Source organism: Notamacropus eugenii, chromosome 5 (assembly GCF_028372415.1).
Source record: "Notamacropus eugenii isolate mMacEug1 chromosome 5, mMacEug1.pri_v2, whole genome shotgun sequence".
Taxonomy (NCBI): domain Eukaryota; kingdom Metazoa; phylum Chordata; class Mammalia; order Diprotodontia; family Macropodidae; genus Notamacropus; species Notamacropus eugenii.
In genome coordinates this window covers 351,316,295-351,336,782 of record NC_092876.1, presented here as the reverse complement: position 1 = coordinate 351,336,782, position 20,488 = coordinate 351,316,295, and the positions used below count along the sequence as shown (strand labels likewise).

The following is a 20,488-nucleotide window of genomic DNA, read 5'->3' as shown; positions in this document are numbered from 1 at the left end:
TTTTGAATCCTGCTAACCCTAGATAAGGACCTAAGTTGGTGGTCACTTCAAGTTCCACATGGTACAGTATCACCCTGTCTGAACATCCTGTTTGCTACAGGACTTTAGATGCCAGTCCTCATTATAATTCTGTACAATGACGAGTGTCCGCCAGCAGCCAGACAGGAGTTCCTCTGGGGCCAATTCATCACAGCATTTCAATCAATAAAACATGGAACCAATCAGTGAATCCCTTGTTTCCCAAGGGAGGAACAGTAATTATTTATTTGTTAATGAGGAGGGAGAATTATTTCAAAGGGACATTTATATTCAAATGGTAGCATACCAGAAGAGTAAAAAGGAAGGCAAAGAAACAAAGTATGTTAGAGGAGGAAGAAGAATTACAGCTCAATCTAGTCCAAATGGCTCATTTTACAGATGAGGAAAATGAGATTCAATGAAGTAAAACATCGTGAATGTTGTTATAGAGTTCTGAGCTTAGCTACCTAGATCTCAATTCCCTTTTCAGTGTCCTTGCCATTATGTTACCTCTGTGTGTATGTCTCTCTTTTTGTATCTCTTTCTCATGTATCTTTGTCTGTTTATCTCTTCCCCTGTCCTCTCCTCTCAATCTTCTGTCTCCTTGAAGAAGTATAGAGAAGGTAATGGTGTCAAAGAATTTGGCAATGGATATGATATTTTCCTGATAATCAAAAAGGTGCAAGAAGGCAGATTGTATTATATTCTACCTATGCTATTATATTCTATTTTGTACACTAATTATGTTGGCTTGAATTATTGAGAAATTTTTAGAAGGTATTATTATGGCTAGGACATGAAACATATTGTTGAAAGGGGAGAAGAGTATGACTGGAAGAAAAATACTGAAGTTATATTAAGTGTAAACTTAAAAACCTTTCTCTCATGTTCTGCTATTATGTGATACTCTTAGATTGCTTTAATGGCCAGCTTAAATCTAGAGATTTTCTTATTGCCCACCATTTAGGTGTGGATTTGCTTTAGAACCTAGGGTACTTGTGTACTTAAAAATGGGTCCTCAAATCAGAAAGTGATATCCCTTGGGATGTGGGTCCCTGAATGGATGGGAGACTTGAGAGAGAAGGAGTGTATAAGTCAACTGTTGTTTCTGAGGTTCTGAGTGCTTGCATGTAAAATGTAAGGGCACTCAACACGTAGATGGAAGCAAATGAGTGTGTACGCACACTACAGAGGTTGGCAAACATAAGTGCTCTAAAAATGAAAAAGGATATAAAAATAATGTTAAAGGATACCTCTTTGTCATTATTTCATGTGGTGAATAAGAAAGTGAGAAAACCCAAGTGTCTCTCTCTTCAAGCTAGATCTAAGATCATCCTTTTAGAAAAGGATTAACAGTTGCATTCCACTTCTTTACATAGCAAACTCTTGTGCTGAAGCACTAAAATTTCATACTAAAATAATGGGTTTTATGACAAAGGTTGCTTGTACATCAGTTTTCAGGAAAATATCTATTTCAAAAAGTGAAGTAGACCAGTATATTAATAAAGCATCTATGGAAATTTAAGATGGAATCTTCAACTGTACTGTCAATACTCTATTACCCCAAATGGGTTATCCCAATTATAAATTTCCCATGGTAAGAGTTCGTTTCAAATATTTATGAATATATCTATATATCTACTTTGTTAGAATGCTGCATTATGAAATTTTATAGAGTGAACAGAAGAAATGAGACTGGAGTTTTAACATGCCCTCCATATGTAACTAAACTGGTGACCCTTGGTAGAACACTTTAATCCTCTGGGTCTAATTTTTTATGTACAATGAGTGGATTGAAGAAGATATCTTGAAGATACCTTCCATTTGTAGTGTTCAATCGAATAATAGATCTTTGCGATCATCTGTTCCTCCTCTTTCTTTTTGCAGGTCAGGGACATTAGTCTGAAAGAAATTATTTGCCTATAGTCATAAAGGTTAGAGGCAAGATTAGATTTCTTGTCTCTCTTCAGGGCTTTCTTCATTATTACATATACATATATTTTATTGATACAGGATCATCAGATTTAGAACCAGAGGAGGTATTGTAGATCATCTTGTCTGGCTTCTTCATTTAACAGATGAGGAAACTGAATCACAAAGATGTTAAATGACTTATCCAAGGTCACATAGGCAATAAGTGGAAGAGACAACATTTGAACGCAGGACTTCTAAATCTGGTTCCTTTTCTATTGTATCACATTATCTCCAAAGAAATTATTGTAGGAAGTTCTGCTTTGACTTCACTATTTGCCTTGGATGTAAAATAATGGAGCTGGAATTTAGAGGGGACATGCCAGTGTGGGGAATATGGACAAAATGGTGAAAGGGAAAAAAGTTGGTAATTATAACTCTTTTTCAGACTTCCAGTCTCTCCAAGAACTCTGCATGTTTCCCTTAGGTAAGTATGAAATCTACAGATAGAACTCTATATTTCTATATAGCATATAGTCATTATAAATATTTTTGAAAGGAAATATGCCCAAACATTGCTGATAGACTTATACATTGTTAGATTCTTTGTGAAGGCAAATTGGCCTTCACAAGAATAATTAAATCCTTTGACCAAATAATCCCACTAGTGAGAATATACCCTGATGATTCTTATAAAGAAAAAAAGATACATGTTTAAAAATACAAATAACAATATTATTTATAATTTCAAGTTCCAATGGAATGTAATTCTTTGAGAGTATGTATTATTTTTCATGTTGTCTTTGTATCCTCAGAACTTTGTATAGTACCTTGCTCATCATTTTCATTTTAAAATATTCTGTTGAAGGAAAGAAGGAAAAGAACTAGTAACAACCTAAATGTTCAACGGTAGCTAAATAAATTAGGATATATCAATATAATTGAATGCTATATCATTACAAATGACAAGTATGAAAAATCTAGACATGTAAAGAATTATATGAAACACTATGAAGTAAAGAAAGTAGAATCAGAAAAACAGTATTTTACAAAGTATGACTGTGCAAATACAAAGTTAAATGCTTAGAGAATGGGAAGGAATTTGTAAGGAGTTGTGAATGTTTAATTGGTTTTGTTTAATACTAAGTAATAAGTTACTAATAGTTTTTTCATTAAATTATTATTAATAATGTTTTTTTAAAATGAATGCTTATCCTATACTTAGGAGAAAGTAAATAGGGTGTTAGAATCTCTTTTTGGGAGGGGGTGGGGGAATATGGTTTCTTGTGTGCAGAAATGTCATGTGCAGAATACAGGAGCTATAGAGGTCTAGATCAAGGGTTATTTTCACTATGCCCCAATGCCTTTAATTTAGATTTTAATTTTAATTCTTGATCATTAGGAAGTAGTAGAAAGGGCCTTTAAGTTAAATTATTAATTTCCTTGTCTCAGTAAACATTTGCCAAATTGCTTGCAGAAAATATGCATGGAAAGTCCAACTGTGTATTAATTCGATTCCTTTTTTGGTCAGAGAGTTAATGTACTTCAATCCTAGAAAAGAGGACAAGGAACTCCAGAAAAATTACGCAGAATGGGAAAGATGCAAAGTCTGAACTACTTGTGAAATTCTCGGGACATCCAAGAAGCAGTGTAGTACAGCTGAAAGCTAGGACACCTGAATTCTACTGCCAATTCTGACACTTAATTACCATCTGTGTGATTATAAAGAAGTCATGTAGACTCTCAGAGCCTCCTTTCTCACATCCATAAATAGGTACTGCCTACCAAACAGGACTATTATTAGATAAGCACTTAGCAAACCCAAAAATGTAATATAAATTTTAAAATTATATATAAAATGACGTGTTTAGGATATGCATGCTCTCCATAACTGATGTTTAAACAACAATGATTATTTACTAATGACCGTGTAGTGACCATGTAGTATGTTTGCATCGTCATCATTTCTTCTTGAAATATTATTAGGAATCAGCTGAATGCATAGTATATAATGCTGTTTTGGTTTACAGAGAAATGTCACGGAGTTACACATTTGCATCTACATGTGTCACATATATAGGTTATGTATTTGGGCATATACATAATATCTGTACAATATACATATGCATATATAATATGATATATATGCATATATACTATTTCAATAGGGAAAAATAAGTAGCCCATTCATAATTTGTATTTTGACTTCTACTCTATTCCAGAGGTAAATGGTTTAAGGAAGGATTGCTTTTCTACCTAATAAGTATAAGTTGGTCTATCCACAAATAGGGGTGAACTTTATGATTCTTCATTATAGTTCAGGAAAAACAACCATCCTTTGCAAATATTTTCATGGAATAAGAGATCTAACTGAGGTAGAAAGTCTTACATTAATTCATTCTTAAGAATGCAACAGTAAACTGAAAGAGAATTTCCCAACTTGCAAAATCTTCTTTTCAAACTGGAGTTTGTGCCTTTGACTATAAAATTAATGCACTAATATACTGTGCTGAATGATATCAAATGCAGATGAATTTGGGAGCAATCGTATAGACAAAGGACAGCATTTAGAGGAAGGAAACTAGGATGGTGAAGGAACAGCTTCATGTCAGGGGAGCAACAGTTGACGGCACTGGATATGCTAAGCCTGGAGAAGACAGAGAAGACATGATAGCTTGTCTTCAAGTATTTGCTGGGCTGTCACAGGAAAAGGAGTTAGATTTTTGTTTTGCTTGGACCTACGGGGCAGAACTAGAAAAAAAAGTGGATAGAAGTGGAAAAGAGATCAATTTAACCATAGGGTAATGAAAATAATTTCTCTTAATTCAAGCTGTCCTAAAGCGGTTTGGGTTGCATGCCTTCTCAGATACAGTGGTCTTCTTCATCAGTGATTTTGGAACAAGGACTTAATGTGCATTAAAATTTTACTTAGGGATGGACTAAATAGCCCCTGAGATCTCTTTTAATTTTGAAATTCTGTGATCATGAAGTCTAACTTCCTCAGTTTAGAGATTAGAAAAGGCAAGGAGAATATTCAAATAAGCACTAGGCCATTAGGGAAAGGGGGATGGGCTATACTGCTTAAGTATGAGCTCTGCCACAGATTTAAGATTAAATCACTCAACAGTACTGGGCAATGTCCCTTACTAAAGTTAAATGGTGGGATTATATGATCTATTAAGTCAATTGTAGGTTCCCAAATTCAGGGACTCCTCAGTTCTGGGTGAAAGGATTCACCCTATGGTTACTTGTTTAGTTCTGGTTGACACTAGAATCCAGCCTTCTGGCTCTTGGTCTAGTACTCTTTCTGCTAATTGATGGGAAGCAAGAACTAAATAGATACTCTGAAAACACGAGTAGGAATCAGACACTAGGATGCACACAATCCCTGGGCCAAGGCTTTGGACCTCTGATATTTGAAAAGAAAAGATAAAGGATTAGAGCAATATACAGGATAGCTAATCAACACCAATAAGTCAATTTTATGAGTCACTGGTCATAACAAGTGTTTAAAATGTTTTTGAAATGGAATATAGTTTTGCATGAAGAATTTAAAAAGATATACACAAAAGATAAAAGAAAGGTGAGACCATTAAGTATGACACAATACTATAAGAATAAAGTTAGAGAAAAGCTCAGAATGATGAGCTGATGATGAATACCTAGAACAACAACAAAAAAGCTTTTCCAAATCTATGTTGGAGGCACAAGATTTTCAAACAAGGGATAGGATCACTGTTCAAGAAAGACATGAAAATAATATTGGATGACAGAAGGCAGGATTAAGCAACTCTATTCTCTCTTCCAAAGAATTGCCTTTGTATTGAAAAGAAGAAAACAGAAATAGTCAATGGGGAATTAAAACCCATAGTGGTATGAGATGACCTAGTTGTCTTTAATAAGACAGTATCAATATGAGTAGAGATAATTCATATAGAGTTGGACAAGTGACATGGGTCAAGAGATGGACAAATTAATGATATTTTTTAAGAAATAAGGAATTTTGTTCACATTAGAGGCTGGTTAACTTGTCTATATTTGAAAAATAAAAACTCCAGTACATATCACTAAAGGTATAGCTTATGAGAATTTAAAAAGGTAGTGACAGTAAGAAAAGTCCAGTTTAAGTCCACCAAAAAAGATCATGTCTGACTATCATGTCTCCTCCTCCTTTTTTTTTTTTTTACAAGATCATAAGTTGGCAGATCAGAAAAATAGTGGAGAAACCTTATACTTGGATTCTTTTGTGGCATTTGACAAAATTTCTCATAATATGCTTGTGGGCAAGATGAGCAAGATACAGCCTATAGATAATAGTGTAATTATGTGGACTTGGAAGTGTTTGAACAATCAGATGCCAAAAATAGCAATCACAGACTGAAACTGATCAAGAGAGAAGGAGGTCTACAATAGAGAACCCAAGCATTCTTTATTTGCCCTATGTATTATTCAATGCTTTTTATCAGTAGCTTGAAGAAAGAGATCTTATGCTTATTAAATTTCAAAATAACTCAAAGCTGGTAGAGAAACTAAATATGTTAGCTAAAATGTATCTATGTCTAAAAGGATGTCAGCTTAGTGTGTTGGGTAGAATTTACTATGATTGCCATATCTAGTAGGTGTGACACTTATCTCCACTGATGGAAAAAGGAGGTAATGTACCCACAGCGGGTTATATGTCACTCCTTAAAGGCATGAAAATGATGACAACATTTAGTGAGGCTAGATGTAAAGTCCTATACTTAGATACAAAACAATCGATTGAATAAATATTGGATAGAAGAGAGAAGTGCTCACTGGTTTGCTAGTTTGTGTGAAAAAGGATTGGGGATTTTGTAGAATGCAAGCTCAAAATTTCAGTCCAAATTTGACATGACAGGGAAAAAAGGAACACTGTGTTCATTTCTGGACCCCATATTTTAGGAAGGACAGTGACAAACTGAGGTACTTCCAGATAAATGCCAAGATGATAAATAGGCAAACTAGCATGTCTTATGAAAATGGGGAAATGCTTAGCCTAGACATGAGAAAATATGGATGGTATATTTTTCTTTCAAATTTGTGAAAAGCCTGATAGCTTTTATATTATAGAAGATTTTATTATATTATAGAAGAGATTCCTCTTATTTTGACATCCTGGGGAAGAATTCGGGAAAAAAGAGGCTACAGTTGTTGAGAGATAGACTTCAGTTTAATACAAAGGAAAAAATTCTAATAACTTGAATTGTACAAATATGGAATGGCCAATTTGGTAAAACAGTGAGTTCTCCGTCTCTGAAGATCTCCAAATGGAGCCTTTGGTGGGTATAGCATAGAAGAAGGGATTTCTGTTCACATAGGAGATGGCTCCTAGTGGTGTGGAAATGACCCTGGGTTCCTGAATGAGATGTAAGAATATCACAACTTCTTCCTGGCTGTGTAAAACTAAGACATCTTCCATTATGGGTCCCATGGTGAATTATGTTTGTTATTTAAGGTCCAGCCTAGCTAAGTTCAAAAACGTTCTTTTAGGGTCCATGATATTTTTGGCCTTAATCGGTAAGGCTTTCAGAAAAAATCTTTTAAGCTAAATTGAGGTTGTGAACTGTGTCAGTGGAAAGATTACCTATGCTGACAAAATCACTGGCACTTAAAGTATTGAAATAAAGTCTGGACTGGATGAATTCTGATGTCCCAGCCAAACTGGGGATTCCATTGCTCTTTCGATGGGGGTCCGTATTCTGGTGAGAAATGGCACAGTCTAAGGAATGTAAACAAATGAGTCAGGAATCTTTTAATTAGTTAGGTTAAACTGTTCAATCATGCTGTTTGGTTAATCAGACTGTTGCTTATGAAAGGGAATTTGTGGCTAAAGGACAGTAAAAAACTTGGCAATATGGGAACAGTGGGATAGTATCTGATGACACTAATAAATCTCTGTAAGTGATAGTCTGAGATACATTGTATAGGTCCTTGAATGTGCATAACTCCTTTGTTTCTGTATTATGGTAAAGGGCAAATAGGGATTTGTTCTGTGAAGTTTGAATTTAGTTAAAGGGTCAGACGAGAACCCAGAGGGCCACATAAGGCCTCGAGGCTGCAGGTTTCCCACTCCTGGTATAAGACTAAGGTTAAGCAAGGACCTACTTTTGTAAGGCAAAATACTTAGATAGGGTATACCACCCAGAGAGAATAAAACAAAGGACTTAAAAATGGGCATATTTTATGAATGCACATCTTAATATCAAATAAGTTCTCTCTCTTTGGTTCATGAGTATTACCCTTCTGCTTTGCAATTGTCCCTGTATATAAAAATAATTCTTTTTCACTTCTGATTTTAGTTTCTTGTTATTACCACATCTGTAAATGAAAATTCACCATGTTAGCAATAATACAAAAAGGAAGAAAAAGGAAGAGATTAACTAGTGTTAGTTTGTGTTATCCTGAATGCACCGACCTACTTTTTAAGAGTTCACTGTTAGAAATACAAAGAAAGGTCAAGAAGACAGAGCAAAGAGCTGGAGAGGCAGAGAGGAAGATCTCTGGATGCTTTCCATCCTTAGTTGATCTTGTCTAATTGTTTCCTAAATGTCTAAGTGTGATGACTAACTCCATTGGTGCTCCTTGGCTTTTCTTTTATTAGTCAATATTCTCATTGATCCCAGATTCATGCTGATTTTTTTAACTAGACCATTTAACCTAGGAAGCAGAGCAAGGCCAGCTTTATAAACACTTTATCCCTTTAAGAGGTGGTCGAGTGAATGAAAACCAAACCAGACAAACCCTTAAAGGTATCCCAGGTAACAACTGCTGAGTAATGCAAGAAAACTGGTCAAGCCCTCCGAGCGTTTCTTTTTTCCTTTTTGTTTCCTCCTACCTATTCTTGTATTTGGGTTTCACTGTTAATAATGACCCCATTACATTGGCAGCATTCCTGGAACCCATAGTAAGAAAGAGTGCTAAGTGTGACTTTGGTGCCACCTGCTGCCTATCATCCATCAATGCACCCTTCTTTGAAGGTTGCTCAGGTAATTCTGACGGCAGCACCTTTGAGCTACCTTCACAGGATTAAATTAAATTTCCTTTTGACCTGCAGCCAATGCTGGCTATATGGGGAATTTATTACAAAATTAAACATACATTCACAGCAAGATGGGTACCATCCAATTCCTGTCTTCCATTGAAGTATCAAACAAGATATGTATATGTATATGTATCCATACACCTATATAGATATACCTATGTGTGTATGTGTATATATATACGCAAACACACATATATATGTATATATTTACACACAGAGATGTATAGATGCACCTATGTGGATATATATACACACAGATGTATAGGTATACCTATGTATACATATATATATGTATAGATACATCTATGTATATAAATATATATACACACACACATATATACACAGATGTATAGATATACCTATATATACATACATAGGTGTACATCTATATATACACGTAGATGTATAGATACATCTATGTATACATGCACAAACAGATATATAAATACACCTATGCATATATATACACACACAGATGCATAGCTATACCTATATATAATGTATAAATACACATACATACACATGTGTATTTATACATATTATATACACACATATATATTCAAGTCATTCTTTAATTTAATAAGCCCATATTTATCTTGAAGACGTCTAACACATTACATACACCATATAACACCAACCTCACCAAATTCCCAAGTGACCGGATCTTATACCAATTTATAGAGTGAGGGAAGAGATTCATAACAAGAGCAGGGCAGCACTAAATATTAAAACAACAGGAACCTTAGAGATATTCCAGTAATTCCTCCATTTTGCAATTGATAAAAACCAAGATTCAAGGATGGCTGAAGGGACATGCCCAAGTTCATCCAGCAGAGCTAAGATCAGAACCTAAGGCCCTTGATTCCCATTCCAAAGTACCTTATATCATGCTACCTCTTCTTCTACTATTTTGGAGATCAAATCTTTTCAACCTAAATGACCCTGGCTCTAGGACTTTTCCCAGCCTTTCTCAATAAGCTATCACAGTCCTGGTGAGAGTCTACAATATGCCTCAGTTTCCTGTGCTTGGCACATAGAAAATGCTTAATAAATACTTCATTCATTCTTTCAGTTGTCCTTTGTCTAAAGATACATAGACCACAAGTCTTGGGCCACTGATAGGAATGATTACCCTTGGGAATGAATATTAATTTCCCCACAATACTCTTAGCCTAGGGGCTCACATAACTTGTTTTAAGAGATTCTGCTTTATTCTATCTAACCATATATATTTCTTTCAATATCTACAAAAGGTACCCTGAAAATTCAAAGGTATCCTTTTCTCATGGGGATGGTACATAACTTTGAGAGTCTCTAATTATGTGGTTTTATTAGAATTTGACATGAACCAAAAGATGTTCCGGGAAGGGATGAGGAGGGAAAAGGGAGAAACAGATTTTTCAGTGCTGTAGATTTTTAGAATCAGGGGACAAAATAAATGACAGGCATAGATGGTTTGTAATCTGTATTGCTGAAGGAAACATTTAATGAAGATCCATTTAACTATTTTAACAAAGCTCACTGAAACATAGAATTTCCATGAACAAGAGATATATACAACATGAGAAAAACAGAAGCAAATTTGCCACTGGATTTCTAATATCCAGGGTGGGGACATTGAAATGTAATCACCTAACATTTTCAGGGCACAGTCATTGTATGATGGTAAGTTTAATATAAAAACAAAGAGTTATCAGAAGGAGACGCCATACCTTTTTGCTTGAAGTGCACGGTGGTGCCAATTTCTAAAAAAAGAAACATTTAATACAACAAGAAACAAAACAAAAACAAATTCTTTATCAATGCAGATTAGTTAGGACAAGTTTGATACTCTACTGTGAAGAGAGAGAAAAGATAGAAAGGTAGTTCAGATAGGAAGAGATGATTTAGCTTGCAGGCTCCAGTGATGCAAAGAAAGGGATAAGCAATGAGATTCTGACTTGGAATAATTTGTATGAAACTGAAGAATCCCCCTTCAAATACATGTGAATATAAAATTTATTTTCACAGATGGCACAGAACATGAACTATTTGTTAAGTGGCTTTGATTTCAATTTGCTCAAATGTAAATCATAAAATGTAAGCAATTTAACATGATTTTTTTAAAAAAAAATTGCATGTAAACATGAAATATGTCAGTAGGACCATTGAGGCTATTGTTGTTCCCTAAAAATGAAATCTGAGTCTTCAGATAAAAAGTGATATAGAAAATGAATGTAGATGTGTGTGTGTGTGTGTGTGTGTGTGTGTGTGTGTGTGTGCTAGATTAGTCCTAAGCAAAAACAAACAAAAACTCTAAGGATGTTCAAAAAACCATCAATATTTCTTTTTGGTGGTAGCAAAGAAAGGAAATCTGACAGGGTGCCCATAAATTGGAGAATGGATGAACAAGTTGTGGTACAGAAATATAATTGAATAGCATCTTATCAGCATAATAACCAACCAGCATTCCAGAGGACTAACGAGGAAACATGCTAGCCACCTCCTGAATAAAAGAGATATCTGGCGGGTGGGGGGTGGGGATGGGCAATGTAGACATTTGCTTTGATTAACTATACGTGCCGGTAATGGGTTTTGCTTTTTTTATGTTTTTGATTGGGGGGTGAATTGGGGGAGTGAGAAAGCATAACTTTGCTCATTAGATTTTTTTAAAGGAAAAGAAAATGTAAATTAAAAAAACTCAGTTGTATCTGCATAAGGATTTCTTTGATAGACCAATATTTCAGACTCCTCTTAAATTTGGGTTGCTATGGTTGATATATGTTGGACTAAATTATCATGGGGTTCATTCCACCTCAAAGATTTTTTGAGTATGATTGCCCAGGTATAAGGTGAAGTCTGGGGATATGAGAACATGTTTTCCTTTTGTTTTTATTATCACCAAGAGCAAGCGACCCAACTGCCCATGAAAGGAGGTCATGGGAAAATAAAAACACTACAGGGTTGACAAAAGATCAGAAACAAAGGAGAAATGAAAATGTGCCAACCCTGCTTTCTCACCTGTTGGTGGGGTAAGAGCACACACATGTTGTTGCTGTTTTGTGTGATCAGAGTTTAAGAAGTTGCTTTATTTCTTGGCATGTTAAAGAAAGCATAGGGCCTCTAGAAACCATGAGATTCATTCCTAGGGCTCAATGCTGCTCTCCTCCCACCCCTTCTGCTTAGCCACACACTCATACTATTTTTTAGCATGTACATTTAAAGGAGGTCTCTTGGTAGACAGCCTACCATTCCTATGCCCATCTTTGATTAGAAGTGTTTAAATTGTCTTACCTTTATTGATTGACTTAATTTCAATTTCAACAAAACTAATATGAGCAGGAAGTCAGAGGAAATTAATTCGGAATATTTACTTATCATTGGATGTAGGAATAATTTCCCTAAATTGTGGAGCCAAACGTTGTTCATATAGTTAAACTATATGCATGTAGAATAAAGATTCTAATGTATAAAATGTGATTAAAGGATTTCAAGTAGTTATACACACATACATATATGTATATGTGTATATATATGTGTGTGTATGTATAGGTATATGTGTATACATATATGAGTTTTTGCAGAATGCCCAGCCCAAAGACAGTTGGAGCAAATTTGGTCCATGTTATTTTTAATTGTTATATAGAGGAAGCTAGGTGGCATAATGAATAAAGTGCTGTGCCTACAGAAAGGAAAACCTGAGTTCAAATCTACCCTCAGACTCTTAGCTGTGTGGCTTTGGGCAAGTCATTTAACCTCCACCTGCTTCACTTTTCTAACATGGGGATAAAAATAGCATCTACTTCTCACAGAGTTGTGGTGAGGATAAAATGAATTATTATTTGTTAAGTGCTTAGTACTGGGCCTAGGTTTAATAAATGTTTCTTCCCTTCCCTTATAGTTATGCTATACTCATGTGAAACATTATGCTCTTATCTAACACAGAGGATCAGACATAGCATTTTTCATTGTATAATACAGTGAACCCTCTACCAAAATTTTACTCATGCCTCTTTATGATGAATATAGTCATCTCTACATCAGTGGAATGCAAGCTACAAAATTGTTCAGATGGTAGATTGTATATCTGCCCTTTAAAGAGTAGTCAGGCTTATCATAAAATCTCAGTAACTTTTTAGTTGGCTATCAGGAGATAAAAATTTTGGCCACAGAAGCTCATGAAAAGTCTTGAGTCATGAAAAGGTTATGATCTATGCTGATTGGACAGCATACCCAGCCAGCAGAATCATGACTATTTAAAAATACATACACGAATACTACAGTGGTTAAGCTTTCGGTGGTAGCCACTCTTCTTCTTCCCTCTCCAGCATTTGAGAAATCCAGTCAATTCACAGGTCATCCAGAGGATCACACCTAGTCCACACTTTCAAAAATGTAGCTCAGGGCTCAGCCAGTTGATTTATCTTAAAGTCCATGAGTCATTAAAAATAAACAAAATTCAGGTAGAATCTTCTCAACTTGGGGGTGAGAGGGTAAGGTGGACCTTAAAAACAGCTTCACTCTTTAATGGAAGTTTTTTATTTATTCAAAATTTTAAATAAATAATTTCATTGGCATAACTGTTGTTGAATTCAACAAGAATACTTTTTAATTAACTTCATTGTCTCAAGCCAGGGAATAAGCTTTTCTCTAACCTGACTAGGTCCTGTCTGCCAAATGCAAATTAGACAGTTTCTGCGCACAGGTCTTTTAGCATAAACACAACCTGGCTCAGTTCTAAGCCACGTTTTGGGAAACCTAGGATAGATAATCAATTGGAGGAACTGAATTAGACAGCACCGTGGTAGGGATTAGACTACATTACCTGGAACTCTATTCCATATCTGTTTCTGAGTGAATATAACATTCTTTGTTATATAATAAAGTAACACTCATCAGTGGAACTTGATAAATGTACAAGTAGACATTGATGGTATCTGAAACTTTCAGTCTGACTCTATATCAATGGGGAAACTGAGATACAGAGAAGTTAAATGACTTGCCCAGGGTAACACAGCAAGTGTCTGAGGAAGGATTCAAACTCAAGTCTCCCTGACTTTGAGTTTATCATTCTATCCATTAGCCTGACTTCATCATTTTATAAAAGTTGACCTAAGATCCCAAGGAAAAGTTACACGATTTGCTCAAGGTCACTCTTCTAGTTTTTGACCAATCAGAACTAAATAGTAAGTCTCCTGATCTGTGTCCAGTGGTCTTTCCATTCCATGATTTTTCTTGTTGCTGTTCAGGCATTTCAGTAGTATCTGATTCTTCATGTCCTTATTGATAGTTTTCTTGGAAAAGATGCTGTAGTAAGGCTTTTTCCTTCTCCAGCTTATTTTACAGATGAGGAAACTGAGGCAAATGGGTTTACTGACTTGGCCAGGATCACACAGTTAGTAAATGTCTAAGTCAAATTTGAACTCAGGAAGATGATTCTTCCTGGCACTCTATCCACTGTGCCATCATGCTGTCTGCAAATGTATAGGGTGTTTTCACCTTGTTCAGATTTAGGGTAGTTAATATGTCTGATGACCGGGCACAATTTCTTTGGGGTGTCATTTTCAAGGGAGAAATCAGAATCTGAGTTTCAAACAGAAAAGAAGAAACAAATACTACAGCAAAGCCATGTCAACTCTTTGAGGCTCAGTCATCATTAAAAAGAAAATTATGAAAAAACCAAAACAATAAAATAAAATTTATTTTTGATATTTTCTTTTGAAAATTTATAAAAAATGGCATTTAAGTGGATCCTCTTTCAGATTACTTCTGCCTTTAAATCATATGAGTCTATGACCAGTGGTTTGATGAGATAAGCATTTATTTGCATTAAGGAAGCCTAATTTCCTATGAAATAGTATGGACTCTGTGCTTCCTCATTGGAGCCATTTCCTTTTCTGGTGGTACCCTGGTTACCTCTAGCTGCTATTATATCATTGCTAGACGACAAAGATGAGGCATAAGGCAAATCAATGGATTTTCTGGGCATATAACAAGAATCATAGCTTCATTCCACATTTATTTTTTAATCTTACTAGTTAATATAGATCAAATTTCCCTAGTAAGAATTGTCTGTTTTTGTTCTGATTGGACCTGTGATTTCATTGGTTGGGGACTCTCAGTGCTAATTCAAGACTAGGTCTTTTCTGCTATTTCTAATCTGAGTTGGATGGGACAATAAAAAGTTAAGTGACTTGCTCAAGGTCACTCAGCTTATATATGTTGGAGAAAATATTTGAACCCAAGTGTTTGTGACTCTCAACTCTCTGTGTATTACTGTCATACTACCTTTTTCTATGACACAATATGAGAGCAATATTATCATTGAATATAATAACAAAATGGACATTGTTGAGATTCCATCCTTAGGACACTTCAGATTTTAAAATGAAGTTTTAAATCATATAAGCAGAGAAGATAAAGTGTGGAGGTAATACATTATTGGAGTGCTGGCAGTGAAGTAACACGAAGAAAAAACATACATACAGGCATGTACATATGCAAGCATCTGCGTGTACACACGTACACACAGAGTCTTTATCTACCTATTGGTTTATATATGAAAAGAAAAAGAATTCCAGGCTAAAGAAACATATCTTAGCCAAGGGATGGGTAGATGGTGCAGTGGATAGAGTGCTGGGCCTGGAGAGAAAAAGACTTCTCTTCATGAGTTCAGTTCTGGCCTCAGAAACTTACTGGTTGTATGATCCTGGGCAAGTCACTTAGCCTGGTTTATCTCAGTTTCCTCATATGTAAAATGAGCTGGAGAAGGAAATGGCAAATCACCGCAGTATCTGTGCCAAGAAAATCTCAAATGGGCTCACAAAGAGTAGAACATGACTGAAAAATGGCACAATAGCAACAGTTCATCTAACTTATTTTTAGAGGAAAAAACCGAAGCACCCAGAAATGAAGTCATTTGCCCTAGATCACAATGGGCAATGGCAAGATGGAAATCCAAAGCCCCTGATTCAAAAGCACTTCCCACTGCACCACAACCTTATCTCATAAAAGGGGCTGTGTCTTCTCTACACACAATTATGTATCTCATTACTTTGGCTCTTTAAAATACCGATTGTCAAAAGGACTTTGAACAGCCAACGAAAGCCAGCCACGATAAGATCATGTTAGAATTCAGTTACAGAGAACATATGGGCAAATTCCCTTCTTGGGAAGCCTACTTTTAATTAAATTATTGGGGAGAAATCATTTCAAAGAACAGGCCATGACAATGCAGAATACAGAAAAGAAAACATGAATCCATTATAGCAACTAACTGACAAAGCAGAGGTGATTTGAATACAGAGAGATCTGATTGGCAAGGGAGCTAACTGAGTAATATTGCTGTCAGGAGAAAATATACCAGGGTTCATTTATTATCGGCACAGACATCAGCAACAGCATTGCCAACGTATGATTAAATACAAGTAACAGTTTTCTTCTAAAGTGGTTAGTCCCCTTCCTAGAAATGGAGATTACAGTCAGTGTCACAGAATCACAGGAAGGATCCTAAGACCAGTGAAGCACTGTCAAAGGCCAACTGGTCTAACATTTACCTAAATAATAATAATCATTTAGACCAGCCCCCTCCCCCCATATTTGCTCCCAAATATACAAACACTCAAAATAAGGGAACAACAGATTTTCTGTTGATTACCTAGATGAGCTTGAATTCTCCACCTTACTTTGCAAATAAAGACATTTAATCTGAGCCCATTAATAACATATTAGGTAATCCTAACACTGAATTTCCTGGAGTAGATTGTGGTAAGTGTTTTGATTCTTAATTTATTTTGAGAAATGCTCAAGATCAGAAGATTTGGGACTTTACTTTTCCCTTGGAGAAGAAGACGAAACGCTTATTTCATAGCACTTATCCCAGCATCACAGTGTCCTGCCTTCCTCTTCTGAAAGGATATTCTCATTTGGCCAAAATAAATGTTAATTTAATGCTTAAGACCTTTCTTTCATCTCTGCCTATCTTTTGTCAAAGATTGGTTCTGTGTGCCATCTTGTGGTAAAACTGAGATATCTCCACTAGACTCCCAAACAAATTCTTCCACAAGGCGGCGACAGAGGCAAGGATAGGAGCATCACTGGCTAGGTTAACCACAGTGGGAAAGGGAGGAAAAACCCACAACAAATAAAAAATTTCCTTGGCACCAGTGGAAAGTGCTATTCTTATCAGGATAGACAGGGAAGTCTTTTGATTCTTAACAACTAAAGAAAATCCACCTTTTATTCCTGGACAAGGAATAATAAAATCTTTATGGAGTTAAGGTTACTCTACAAGGTGGGCCTTGCCCTGGGAGTCATACTGAAGCAGGAATTTCTCTGAGAAACCCTAGTGAAAGTCCACAGAGCAGATCTGCTGAATGCTAATTTCTTTTTTTTTTTTAATTTTTTTTTTATTTTTTAATGTTTAACAATCACTGCCATACAACTGAGATTTTATCCCCCCCTACCTACCCCCGACTACCCCCCTCCCTCCCCACGACTGCATACAATTCTGTATAGATTCTACATATACTTTCCTATTGAGTATATTTTCACTATAGTCATGCTATGTAGTCAGACTAAAATAAATGAAAGAAATCGTATAACAAATCAGAACATGATACACAAACACATACACATACACAAACATGATCTGCTACATTTTGTGAGTGACTTCCATATTTCTTTCTCTGAGTGTGGAAGGCATTTTGCCTTGAGAACCACCTTTGGGATTTTTTTTTATAAGAAGTTTTTGCGTTATTACAAAATTTCAAGTCTACCAGAAAAAACTCTCACACACTGTGGTCGTTGCTGTGCACAAAGTTCTTCTGGTTCTGCTCCTTTCACTCAGCATCAGGTCATATAAGTCCTTCCAGGCCTCTCTGAAGTCTTCTTGTTCATCATTTCTTATGGCACAATAGTACTCCATTACATTCATATACCATAATTTATTCAGCCATTCCCCAATTGATGGACATCCCCTTGACTTCCAGTTTTTGGCAACTACATAGAGTGCTGCTATAAATATTTTGCTAATTTCTTTAATCAGGAAAATCACAGCCATCCCCCCAAAATCTGTTGAATTATTTGACACTTACTTGATATGCCCCAGTACCTCTTCTTTCCTGAACAAGCTACTTAGATCCCACTCACCTTACAGTTTATCCCTGAAGGATACAGATCTAAGATGAGAAAGGGGGCTCAAAAACCTTCTAATACAACCTAATCATTTTATTGGAAACTGAGGTCCAGGCAAATAATGTACTTTATCCAAGGTCACAACAGGATGCAATCATCAAAAAGCAAGATTTATATCCAGTTCTTCTGACTTCAGGATGGCCATTTCCATTGTACCATGTTTTAAGTAAATTTGTGAAGTAGGGAAAAGATGCCATTTCCCTTTCTATATGTTCCATGACTTCATTCAAAAGACTGATAAGCTTGACCATTTCAGGATAGTGAAAAAGAGACACATAGGGAACTGTCACATAGGGAATTCCAACTTCTGCTCTAAGGCTTGGTCTTTGTTGAGTTAGCGATGATGAGGAATCAAAGTATGTTGCTCTGAGACAATCAAACCTGTGTGCCTTCTATCCAAAGGTTTTTGATGGTACTTTCAATTTAATATTTGGAATCATAGGAACAGAACCAGAAAGGACATGAGAGGTAATCTCATCCAACCCTTTAATTTTTCAGATGAAGAAACTTGAGTCACAGAAGTCATAACAGTTAAGTATCTTAGCCAAGTTCACACAGGTAATAAGGAACAGAGGTGGGACTTAAATCTAAGTCATATCACTCTAAACCCTTCACCCTTTCCACTGTAAAACATTGTAAAGTTTGGTATATGGTACCAAAGATGACACTACATACAAAGATGAGGAAAAGCAAGCTTTGCCCTTCTAGGAGGCCTTCTGCATCTGCATTGTATGTAATATCCATAGCAGCAGTTTGTCTCTTTAACTTTAACTTTAAAGGTCAGCAAACATTTATTAAATGCTTACTACATGCCAGACAATCACCAGCCAAAAGACAGTCCTTGCCTTTGAGAAGTTTATATTATAATGAGAACAGATGTCACAGAAAAGGAAGGTGAAAAGCAGGGGAGAAGAAAAGAGTTCCTATGCAGGTACATGGTAGAGAAAATCAAGAATCAAGAGTAGAGCCTAGAGAGGAATGAAGAAACGCCTGGCCTAGGTTTCCTCCTTAAGACTGAGGTTCTCAAATGAGCCAATCAAAGAAGAGGCTACAGAATAAAGGATATACTTTCATAGCATATGAAAGTCTAGAAGTAAAGTGAACTTCCATGGTGAAAAGTTTTCTGTGGCATGCTAGTTAAAAGAAAGTCTGTTTAAAGTGTATTCTGTCCTGGTAAGGGCAGCTAGATACCTCAGTGGATAGAGCACTGGGTTTGGAATCAGGAATACTTATCTTCATGAGTTCAAATCTGGCCTCAGATACTTAGATCAAGTCACTTAACCCTGTCGGCCTTGGTTTCCTCATCTGTAAACGACCCTGGGCCCTGTTGGCCTCAGTTTCCACATCTATAAAATGAACTGGAGAAGGAAATGACCAACCACTCCAGTGTCTTTGCCAAGAAAACCCCAAATGGGGTCATGAAAAGTCCAACAGGATTGAAATAATATGATAGCAACAAAATCCTAGTTAAGAGTTGTCATACCAATAACTTGCTGATTAGGAACATCTACCTAAAACTTCTTTCTTTTTTCCATCTAGGACATTTTTTAGACCTGAGCTCAAATCTAGATTGGCTGCTTTTCCATTTGATTTCCAACTGGCAAAGAAAATTAAAGGGCCAATAATTTTCATGGAGCAGAGATTTTCCACTGCCCTTCAAATGTTCACTGAAATCTTTTCTCAGCCAGTTTTAGAACTTTGGAATTTGTGTCATTTGGCTAACTGACTTAGTTTTAAGGTGCTTACTTAGGCATAAATGCTGTTTTTTCATTCTTCAGAGCACTGGTTAAGTCAGTGTCTTTAAGAAAAGTATCTTCCTTTCTATTTCGTAGCTGTTTGCATCTGCCTCTAAGCCTCATTGTCTTGATGTGACATGAGTTATTTTTTTCTCCTTTGTGAACAAAGTTTAATCTTTACATAAATAAAATGTTTACCACATTCTTTTGAAAAAACTTTTTTTTCTTGTTATTGAAATAACTCCCTTTTTTGGTATAGAAGTCATAGCAGCATAGTCCACCAAGCACTTTTTTCTCATCTTAAAGCAACTAGATGGCAAGGTGGATATAGCACAGGCCCTGGACATAAGAAGATGAGTTCAGATCTGGTTATAGATACTTTCTAACTGTGTGACTTTGGAGAAACTATTTAATCTCTGTTTGCCTCAGTTTCCTAATCTGTAAAACGGGAATAATAATAGCATTTACCTCCCAGGGATGTTGTGAACGTCAAGTTAGATGATATTGGTAAAGTGCTTAGCATATGCATGGCATACAGTAGGTGCCTAATACGTGTTAGCTAGGATGATTATGGTTACTATTTACC

The 20,488-nt window shown here is 35.9% G+C and overlaps 1 protein-coding gene across 2 annotated transcripts in view; it reads right to left on the bottom strand.

Annotated features, from left to right (window-relative positions):
- Positions 1–20,488, bottom strand: part of LSAMP (limbic system associated membrane protein) — an 823,632-nt gene that overhangs the window by 9,450 nt on the left and 793,694 nt on the right. The window lies entirely within an intron of this gene.